At 45.8% G+C, this 10,325-nt stretch overlaps 1 protein-coding gene across 1 annotated transcript in view; it reads right to left on the reverse strand.

Annotated features, from left to right (window-relative positions):
* Positions 1-10,325, reverse strand: part of LOC135550466 (protocadherin alpha-C2-like) — a 41,246-nt gene that overhangs the window by 23,745 nt on the left and 7,176 nt on the right. The window lies entirely within an intron of this gene.

Below are 10,325 nucleotides of genomic sequence, written 5' to 3' on the forward strand. Positions count from 1 at the left end.
ACCATCACTTTTACCATCACCATAACCATCTTCATCGTGGACATTATCATCTTCATGATGCCCACCCACATCATCATGGTATTCATCAGCATGATTGTCATCATCTTCATCATTGTCTACAAGTAACAGCTTTGACACGAGACAGTTCGGGTAATTCTGTCGAGCACGCCCGAGGGACGCTCTCTGTGCATCCATCAACAAAACTGGAGCAAATTCATCTGACACTCTGAAACTGATGACATAAACGACAGTCTATTCAGAGTGATGATTGAGTCCTGCACACATGAGTTGGCGAATGGGGAACTTGTGGTAGACCTATGCCTTTTAATGGAGACTTTAAAACGTCTTGTCTTTAAAACATCTCTACATGTTATAAGACTGGCCGAATTCACTGTAAAGATATGGCGTTAAATGCAATATCTTCCTTTCTCATTGGGCAAACTAACATAAAGTAAATATACTGTAATTTCGGAACTTCTCAGTAAGTAGTCATATTTTTACGTTGGTAAATTGCCAAACACAAACCTGCTCCTTAATTAAGGACAAATGGAATACATAGACCTTATTAACACATTACACAATACAAATATTATTTTTCTACAGAGAAGTAAGAAGCTTGTCTTTGTGGTTAAAATCAGGAGATGACCAGACTTCAAGAAGGATGGTGTTGTAAAGGTCATGTATTTGCTGAGAGACACTTTGGGAGCTGACATCAGCAAAATAAATACAGGTGATGCGATACATCACAACTTAGTGCTCGCGTTAATGACTCTGAGCGGTGAGCGGTGAAGTCAATTTGTATCAATAGCTTTCGCCGTATCTAACAGGCCGTTGAACGGCTTGCTTGTGTTGCCCACTTTATGAGCTTGTAAGGTTAACAAAAGCCACTGTTTGAAAGGCACTGTTTACTTGACTTTTGATGATGGAATGCGTGTGTGCATGCGTGCTCGAGAGAAAGAGAGAGACCGGTTTGAAAGCCCATTATCTGCAACACAGGCCCATAGACCTGTCAATCTAAACCCAAGTGGGTCTATGCATTAGTGAAAACAGATCATTCGCAGAGAATCAGAGGATCTTGGGACATGGGTTTTATTCCAGCAGTAGGCAGGGGATTGCAGACCACTAATTCACTGAGCAGCCATATCCGTAGTCCTCTCTCCACATGCCAGGGAAACCCCACATCCCCAAACCCCACATCCTAATGACACATCCCTGCCCTCATCACAAGAAGAGGAAACGAGACATCTGAGCTGAACTCTCACAGGAATACTGCGTGGAAAGGTTACATAGACAAATCTAACATAGCCAATCAATTCTAGAGATTCTGTTGCTGCACACCAGCAACGTACCCTTACATATCATGCCATGTTACCTTGTTGGATACTGAAAGGGGGAAAATAACATCTGGAAAGTCTCCACTGAGAAAATGTGTATAGTTTCCCAACCTTACACTCACAAAGAAGAGTTTTCCTGCTGTGGACTCTGAAAGATCTCAGCCTCACTCTGTAAATATACAATAAACCCTTCCTAGTGACTCAGGAATGGCAGGTCCCTAAAACACATCTTTGTTCTAATATCCTGGGGCCTCATTTGTAAACGTTGCCATTTTAAACAACATTTCTGAATAGACTGCACGCACAAAAATATTTATAAACTTGGCGCACTTCGTACATTAACCGTTATAAATCCGACCTGTTGTAAAATTGTGAACGAACATGATAACTCCGGCTGAATAACGCCCATTACGGTGACAATAAAGTTCTGATTTGCTGTATACTTTGGAAGTATTGAAATTAGGCCAAGACAGTGGGCTATCTAAAGGAAATAGCAATCGTGAACTTGATCAAATGTCGTTGGAGGTGTTGGCAGAATGTTTTCTTGTGACTTGCTGTATCTGACCGTTCCTGAAAGACAAAAACAACTGCAAATTGTTGTGGACCTGGAAAAGGGTTGTTGAATTCAAACGTTTTGCATTTGCTTTTTCCCGAACCTGAATATGCTGTGGTGCCTATCATTTAAACTATAAGCTTCGGACCAGATCGCAAAGAACATACTTGAAATAGCGTATATATTTACTGCAGTCTGTGAAGTGGGTCCAATTAAATGAGAGATGGGACAAATGGTAGCCTATCCTCACTTTTTATTTATTTTATTTTTGTGTATGTCACGGTTTTCTTCTATCTCCTCCTCTGACGGCGAGGTCTAACAAGGATCGGACCAAAATGCAGCGTGGTAATTTTCATACATGTTTAATAAAGACTAAACACGAACAATATAAAAACAAGAAACGTAACACGAAAACCGAAACAGCCTATACTGGTGCAAACTAACACAGTAACACAGTAACACAGAGACAGGAACAATCACCCACGAAACACTCAAAGAATATGGCTGCCTAAATATGGTTCCCAATCAGAGACAACGATAAACACCTGCCTCTGATTGAGAACCACTTCAGGCAACCATAGACTTTTCTAGATAACCCTACTAATACACAATCCCAATACCTACAAAAAAACAAGACAAAACACACCACATAATAAACACGTCACACCCTGGCCTGACCAAAATAATAAAGAAAACACAAAATACTAAGACCAGGGCGTGACAGAACCCCCCCAAGGTGCGGACTCCCTGCCGCACACCTAAACCCATAGGGGAGGGTCCGGGTGGGCGTCTGTCCACGGTGGCGGCACCGGCGCGGGACGTGGACCCCACTCCAAAAAAGTCTTAGTCCACCTGCATCGCGTCCTTTGATTGGCGACCCTCGCCGCCGACCTTGGCCTAGTAACCCTCACCAAGGACCCCTCTGGACTGAGGGGTAGCTCGGGACTGAGGGGTAGCTCGGGACTGAGGGGAAGCTCGGGACTGAGGGGAAGCTCGGGACTGAGGGGAAGCTCGGGACTGAGAGGAGGCTCAGTACTTAGAGGAGGCTCAGTACTTAGAGGAGGCTCAGTACTGAGAGGAGGCTCAGGCCTGTAGTTGGCTCTGGCAGATCCTGGCTGGCTGGTGTTCTGGCAGACTGGCAGTTCCGGCAGATCCTGAGTGACTGGCGGTTCCGGCAGATCCTGGCTGACTGGCGGATCCTGGCTGACTGGCGGATCCTGGCTGAATGGCGGATCCTGGCTGAATGGCGGATCCGGAAGTTCCTGGCTGACTGGCGGATCCTGGCTGACTGGCGGATCGAGAAAAATCTGACTGACTGGCAGATCCTGGCTGACTGGCAGCTCTGGCTGCTCCATGCAGACTGGCAGCTCTGGCTGCTCCATGCAGACTGGCAGCTCTGGCTGCTCCATGCAGACTGGCAGCTCTGGCTGCTCCATGCAGACTGGCTCCAGCTCTGGCTGCTCCATGCAGACTGGCAGCTCTGGCTGCTCCATGCAGACTGGCAGCTCTGGCTGCTCCATGCAGACTGGCAGCTCTGGCTGCTCCATGGAGACTGGCAGCTCTGGCTGCTCCATGGAGACTGGCAGCTCTGGCTGCTCCATGCAGACTGGCAGCGCTAAACAGGCAGGAGACACCAGCAGCGCTGGAGAGGAGGAAGGCTCTGGCAGCGCTAAACAGGCGGGAGACTCCGGCAGCGCTGGAGAGGAGGAAGGCTCTGGCAGCGCTAAACAGGCGGGAGACTCCAGCAGTGCTGGAGAGGAGGAAGGCTCTGGCAGCGCTAAACAGGCGGGGGACTACGGCAGCGCTGGAGAGGAGAAAGGCTCTGGCAGCGCTGGACAGGTGAAGCGCACTGAAGGCCTGGTGCGTGGTGCTGGCACTGGTGGTACTGGGCCGAGGACACACACAGGAAGCCTGGTGCGGGGAGCTGCCACCGGAGGGCTGATGCGTGGAGGTGGTACTGGATAGACCGGACCGTGCAGGCGCACTGGAGCTCTTGAGCACCGAGCCTGCCCAACCTTACCTGGCTCGATGCCCACTCTTGCCCGGCCGATACGAGGAGCTGGTATGTACCGCACCGGGCTATGCACCCGTACTGGAGACACCGTGCGCTCCACAGCATAACATGGTGCCTGCCCGGTCTCTCTAGCCCCCCGGTAAGCACAGGAAGTTGGCGCAGGTCTCCTACCTGGCGTCGCCATACTCCCTGTGAGCCACCCCCCCAATAATTTTTTGGTGCTGACTCCTGGGCTTCCTTTCACTCCGCCGTGTTTGTCTCGCCAACCTCATTCTCCTGTAACCTTCCTCGCACTGCTCCATCGAATCCCAGGCGGGCTCCGGCACTCTCACTGGGTCGACCGGACACCTGTCTATCTCTTCCCAAGTAGTGTAGTCCAGATTCTGCACCCATGTCCCAAAATCCTGACATCGCTGCCTCTCCTGCTCTTCGTATTGCCGCCTCTCTGTTTTCGCTGCCTCCAGCTCTGCTTTCGGGCGGCGATATTCCCCAACTTGTGCCCAGGGTCCTTTACCATTCAGGATCTCCTCCCAAGTCCAGAAGTCCTGTGATCGCTGCTCCTCCTGCCGCTGCCTGTCACCACGCCGCTTGGTCCTGTTGTGGTGGGTGATTCTGTCACGGTTTTCCTCTGACGACGAGGTCTAGCAAGGATCAGACCAAAATGCAGCGTGGTAATTTTCATACATGTTTAATAACGAATAAACATGAACAATACAAAAACAAGAAACGTAACACGAAAACCGAAACTGCCTATACTGGTGCAAACTAACACAGTAACACAGAGACAGGAACAATCACCCACGAAGCACTCAAAGAATATTGCTGCCTAAATATGGTTCCCAATCAGAGACAACGATAAACACCTGCCTCTGATTGAGAACCACTTCAGGCAACCATAGACTTTTCTAGATAACCCTACTAATACACAATCCCAATACCTACAAAAAACTCAAGACAAAACACACCACATAATAAACCCATGTCACACCCTGGCCTGACCAAAATAATAAAGAAAACACAAAATACTAAGACCTGTCACGTTCTGACCTTTATTTCCTTTGTTTTGTCATTATTTAGTATGGTCAGGGCGTGAGTTGGGTGGGCAGTCTATGTTTGTTTGTTCTATATTTTGGGTATTTCTATGTTTCGGCCTAGTATGGTTCTCAATCAGAGGCAGGTGTCATTAGTTGTCTCTGATTGAGAATCATACTTAGGTAGCCTGGGTTTCACTATGTGTTTGTGGGTGATTGTTCCTGTCTCTGTGTCTGCACCAAATAGGACGGTTTGGGGTTTTCACATTTCTTGTTTTTGTAAGTTTGTTCATGTGAAGTGATTTATTAAAACATGAATCAAAATAACCACGCTGCGCTTTGGTCCGCCTCTCCGTCAATGGAAGAAATCCCTTACAAGACCAGGGCGTGACAGTATATTTTATTTGTATTATTACTATGACCCCCCCCATGCAGTAGTTACATAGCAAGAATAAAGTTACTTGACATGTTGATATACACTTCATCTGGATAGATAGTACTTTAAACATTATACATCGTGTTTTCACGTTTTTTTTTTCATTTCATTTTTTAAAAACTATTACGGAACATGAGCTTTTAAAACCCCCCCTCAGCTACTCTCACAGTCCATCAACCTATTTCTATAGACCACCCTCATGATTTCCATCTACCATGTATTTTTCAACGTTTGCGGGAGGATAAGCACATTCTCACGTCAAGTTCAGTTTTTATAAATGCCAATATTTGCGTGAAAACTGGCACAAGCATGTTTTGGTGCATATCTTGTGCATACACGTTTATAAATGAGACCCGGGTCTTGATGCTTCTCATCAACAGGAGCCAGAAGCTATCTGACGCAGACAGAGCGATAAGGTGAGAGGCAAAGAGAGTGACATGGACAGATGGGTAAGAAGACAGAAGAAAATAGTACATAGATAGACAGTGTGTGAGAGAGATATGGAAATTGTGAGTAAAAGAGATGCTGTAGGTACTGCTATAAACGTACATATACTGTGAATGAGCCAGTATTAGAGAGCGAAAGAAAGTGAGAAAGCGAAAGATGGGGAGTGAGAGAGAAAGAGCGGGAGGGAGGGAGGGAGGGAGAGGGAGAGGGAGAGAGAGAGAGAGAGAGAGAGAGAGAGAGTTGGGCTGGTATGGGAGACCCAGTCCTTATCTTTATCATGTGTTTTATTTTGATAACTTGTGCCTTTTGTTAATGTGTTATTTCTGTATACTATCAATTGCTTTACACCATTAGATGGCTCCTCTCTTGTCAATAAAGCTTATTTGAATTTATACCAGAGAGTGACATAAAGATTAGTACAGGGGAGGACACAGAACAGTGAGCAGGAGGAGAGGGGTCTGTCTAAGTGGAAAAAAGGCTGATGGCACAACTCCACTCCCCTTCATGTTGACACAACATAATGATGACATCTGAACCCTAGACAGTGGTGCATTCTATTTGGCATCTGACCTCACACCCAACACGGACGGGACACACGTTGTTCAGACATCGCTCTCTGAGGATCCTTGTTTGAGCTCCTCTCCTGACCTCCTCGCTTATGTAAGTGTGCTGGATTTCAGCTGAGGTGCACTCAATTGAGAGAGCAGACAGACAGCCTCCACCACAGCACAGCAGAACAGTGCCCTCGGCAAGGGCAACTGCGGACACACAACCAGCCTCAGGCTCCACTGCAACAGGGACACTAAAGACAAACCCTCTCTTTGTAACTGCACTCAAAACGGCATCTCCCTCGTTTTACTCCTCCCTTTATCAGACACCATCCCCCCACTCGTTCCAATTATTTATCCATCTCTCTCTCTTTCCCTCCTCTCTTGTTCTCAAGCTGCGGCCGGAGACTGCTGTTGCCTCCAGCTGAAGCTTTTGAGCACAGAAACAGCATGACTAGATGTGACAGTGGGTGCCCTCTAGTGTCCATGACTCACTGCAGTATTGTATGAGTTCCCAACATTGTGCACATTTCATAGTGCCTGCTGATTTCTGCCTTGTCCATCCCAACACCTCAATATGTTAGAGGAGCAAGTCAGGTCTATTCATTTCTAAGTCTGTGTCATGATATACTGTATCTACATTAAGCAGGTGACAATTGACTTGAAGCTTAGCCTTCAACGACACCCTTACCCATGCTCCTATGGCTTGAGAGATTGGTTTGTCTTTAGTACAATAACCTGAACAGTACAAAACTAGCTGGTGGTGGACTTTATACAAGGAGCAATCCTGCCATTCACAGAATATGAGGCAGCAGGTGAATGTAACTGTTGAATTTCAGAAACTTGCATCATATCATCTCCAAGGTCAATTAGTTGTGTATGACATAGTAACGGAAACCAGGAAGGCTTGAGCCAGAGAATGACTGCTAATTTGTGTCTGTGTCTCTGTGCCAATGCACAAACATTTCTACTGTACATATTACTACACCGTGTTTCAGTCCTGGAGCCCTGAGCTATGAATGATAATCCCAACTCTCCTCCCTTTGAACTCTGATCCAGTTCCAGAGCTGTTGGAGCGGGCTGATGACCTCACTGCCCTCCTTTGTCCATTCTGGTGTAATCAGACGGCTCTGGGCGATGGCTGATGACCTCACTGCCCTCCTCTGTGCATTCTGGTGTAATCAGACGGCTCTGGGCGATGACTGATGACCTCACAGCTCCTCCTCATCAGCTGCAGCCAGAGTATCCTCTCTCTGCTCTGACTCACTGATCCAAATGGGTCAAGCATCTCCAGCAACTCTCACACGCTCACACTGAAACTGTGACTAATCATATCACACTGAGCATGGGAAGCCATAATAATTCCTAGAGAAACACTATTTTTCCACACATGACGAGGTGCCTTAGCCTATCATTTTAATGTTTTCCTTTTGTTAATTTTACCTTTATTTAACTAGGCAAGTCAGTTAAGAAAAAATTCTTATTTACAATGACGACCTACACCGACCAAACCTGGACGACGCTGGGCCAATTGTGCCCCGCCCTACGGGACTCCCAATCATGTCCGGGTTGTAATACAGCCTGGAATCAAACCAAGGTGTCTGTAGTGACGCCTCAAGCACTAAGATGCAGTGCCTTAGACCGCTGCACCACCCGGGAGCCCTTATAATGTGAACGAGTGAGAAATTCCTGACTTATACACTACCGTTCAAAGTTTGGGGTCACTTAAAATTTTCCTTGTTTTTGAAAGAAAAGCCCATTTTCTTCCATTTAAAATAACATCAAATTCATCAGAAATGCATTGTAGACATTGTTAATCTTGTAAATGACTATTGTAGTTGGAAACGGCTGATTTTTTATGGATTATCTACATAGGCGTACTGAGGCCCATTATCAGCAAAAATCACTCTTGCGTTCCAATGGCACGCTATGTTAGCTAATCCAAGTGTATCATTTTAAAAGGCTAATTGATCATTAGAAAACCCTTTTGCAATTATGTTAGCACAGCTGAAAACAGCTGTTCTGATAAAAGAAGCAATAAAACTGGCCTTCTTTAAACCAGTTGAGTATCTGGAGCATCAGCATTTGTGGGTTCGATTACAGACTCAAAATGGCCAGAAACAAATAACTTTCTTCTGAAACTCATCAGTCTATTCTTGTTCTGAGAAATGAAGGCTATTCCAGGTAAGAAATTGCCAAGAAACTGAAGATCTCGTACAGCACTGTGTACTACTCCCTTCACAGTACAGCGCAAACTGGCTCTAACCAGAATAGACAGAGGAGTGGGAAGCCCCGGTGCACAACTGAGCAAGAGGACAAGTAGAACATGTGCTTTCCTTTCAAAAACAAGGACATTTCTAAGTGACCCCAAACTTTTGAACGGTTGTGTTTGTCTGTGGTTGAGAATCCTCTGTCATGTCATTTTGTCAACAGTTACTGTTATATTGTGATTGAGAGACAGTGAGTGCACTGTAACCTTAATATTGTGAGTCAACAATAAAGTACAGAATAAATGTTCCTCTGTGAGGTCATTGACACACTGACTGATTTCCCTTTGTGATGTTATATTTAAGGTAAAGAGAACATCACATCACATACAAAAAAATAACCTCTACAAATCATGTCAAGCACTGATGGTTTCGAATGGATACATCTCTTGGCTGAGTAAGACAGGTCAAATACAAGCCTCCTACAGACTCTGCCAGAGAAAACTCCCATCATCCCACCTTCCACTACCACCAGTACACAAACAGAGGGCGCCAGTGAACAGCTTGTGCTGGAAGGCTCACACACATCTCAGCTTAGCTTGGTCTGCCACCTGCAGCCCTCAGCAGAAACATACCAGCCAAGCCATTCAGAGACGGACTGATAGAAACACTATATTATTATTGCCTGGGCAGCTATAGCCATGCATAAGAAATAACATACTGTACATCTTAGAGAAGACAAGGACATGATTAGAAACACGTCATATTTGTTTTACTTAACCTTTATTTAACAAGGTAAGTCAGTTAAGAGCAAATTCTTACTTACAGTGACGGCCTACCAGAAGGCATAAGGCCTCATGTGGGGACAGTGGTCTGGGATTGAAAAAATAAATATATATATATATATATATACAAATATAGGACAAAACACACATCATGACAAGAGTGACAACACAGCACTACATAAAGAGAGACCTAAGACAACAACGTAGCAAGACAGCAACACATGACAACACAGCATGGTAGCATCACAACATGACAACAACATGGTAGCAACCCAACATGGTAGCAGCACAAAACATGGTACAAACATTATTGGGCACAGACAACATCACAAAGGGCAAGAAGGTAGAGACAACAATACATCACGCAAAACAGCCACAACTGTCAGTAAGTGTCCATGACTGAGTCTTGAATGAAGAGATTGAGATAAAACGGTCCAGTTTGAGTGATTGTTGCAGCTCGTTCAAGTCGCTAGCTGCAGTGAACTGAAAAGATGAGCGACCCAGAGATGTGTGTGCTTTGGGGACCTTTAACAGAATGTGACTGGCTGAAGAGGTGTTGTATGTGGAGGATGAGGGCTGCAGTAGATAACTCAGATAGGGGGGATTGAGGCCTAAGAGGGTTTTATAAATAAGCATCATCCAGTGGGTCTTGCGACAGGTGTACAGAGATGACCAGTTTACAGAGGAGTATAGAGTGCCCTGATGTGTCCTATAAGGAGCATTGGTGGCAGATCTGAAGGCCGAATGGTAAAGAACATCTAGCCGCTCGAGAGCACCCTTACCTACTGATTTATAAATTATGTCTCCGTAATCTAGCATGGGTAGGATGGTCATCTACATCAGGGTTAGTTTGGCAGCTGAGGTGAAAGAGGAGCGATTACGATAGAGGAAATCAGGTCTAGATTGAACTTTAGCCTGCAGCTTTGATATGTGCTGAGAGAAGGACAGTGTACCGTCTAGCCATACTCCA

Source organism: Oncorhynchus masou, chromosome 12, assembly GCF_036934945.1.
Source record: "Oncorhynchus masou masou isolate Uvic2021 chromosome 12, UVic_Omas_1.1, whole genome shotgun sequence".
NCBI classification, from domain to species: Eukaryota; Metazoa; Chordata; class Actinopteri; order Salmoniformes; family Salmonidae; genus Oncorhynchus; species Oncorhynchus masou.